Below are 1,100 nucleotides of genomic sequence, written 5' to 3'. Positions count from 1 at the left end.
CCCCGTGACGTCACGCATACCTCTGCGCATGCGAACACATTCCCGGCCAAGATGGCGGCTGTTCACCTCCGAAATGCAAACCATTTACCTTCAAGTTATTTTTCAAGGTGCTCGCTTCTCTCTGGAAGGGTTTATTCTCGGTCTGAATCCCTCTGTCCAGCTCCTGCAGCCTTACCGTCTGGAAAAGCGCGTCTCTTCCCATTTCCCACGGAGACAAACCCGGCACTGCGGCTGCACCGCCCTCGCCTGTAGTGAGTATAGAGGGTATTCACCACCGCGGGGAATGCTGGGTAGGTACTCCGCCATTGAGGAGATTAACACAGAAGGTTAATTCTGTTCATTAATAATTTTCTCTTTCCTGTATTCTATTCTTCTGCTATCCAAATAATCTTTGGAAGAACAAAATTAGCGTTGAGAAAAACGTCTTAAAGTTGGATGCATCTAACAAATCTCTACAACATAACCTTGTCATTAAAATACTAGATCTCTCAAATCATTTTGTAAATTCCTGTCCTGAACTGATGGTGGTAGATTTTGGAAACTCCTTTGACAGGTGGATGTTTAACACTCAAGCCAAAAGATACATTTGTTTAGTCTGAATGTCTCTCAACAGGTTTCTTTTGTCATCTCATTTTACAGAGTAGTGGAATTAATGAAAACTGAAGCATTTCTCTGATGCCAGTTCTGTGCTAACTTCTCAGCTTCAAGCTCCAGCCAGAGAGTTTACATTGAAGTACAATGACACTGATTCAGAGGTGAATATTTTTGAGCATTCATCTACAATTCAGTAGTTAACGTGCTTTGCTGTGGTTCATTGGTTAGGCCCTGGTGTGATCTCTTTACTGTGGATCTGAATCCCTGTCCTCCATGACAATCTCTTTGCCAATGTCCAACCTGCGCTACCTTTAATATTGAGTATTTTAACACTCTGTGACAGTTTACTGTTATTTCTTCCAGTTATGGTCAAATGAGAGCTTCATCACTGCAGGTCCCTGAGGTATGTGCTGTTAATTTATTCCACTTGTATGTGTGGCTTCCCTCATAAACATCACTCAGACCCTGCTAATCTCCGTATTGCTTTCATTCTTCAAGCTATCTCT

The 1,100-nt window shown here is 42.6% G+C and overlaps 1 long non-coding RNA gene across 1 annotated transcript; it reads left to right on the top strand.

The window, feature by feature from the left end:
• The first annotated feature begins 41 nt into the window (after nucleotides 1-41).
• LOC122544875 lies at nucleotides 42-1,042 on the top strand. Its single transcript, XR_006310468.1, has 3 exons — nucleotides 42-251; nucleotides 640-755; nucleotides 958-1,042. It is a non-coding gene; the product is annotated as an uncharacterized LOC122544875 (long non-coding RNA).
• Nucleotides 1,043-1,100: the final 58 nt, after the last annotated feature.

The sequence above is a fragment of the Chiloscyllium plagiosum genome, unplaced genomic scaffold (assembly GCF_004010195.1).
Source record: "Chiloscyllium plagiosum isolate BGI_BamShark_2017 unplaced genomic scaffold, ASM401019v2 scaf_33292, whole genome shotgun sequence".
Classification (NCBI taxonomy): Eukaryota; Metazoa; Chordata; class Chondrichthyes; order Orectolobiformes; family Hemiscylliidae; genus Chiloscyllium; species Chiloscyllium plagiosum.
Note: the sequence above shows the minus strand (reverse complement) of the source record. Positions and strands in the feature narration are given on the sequence as shown.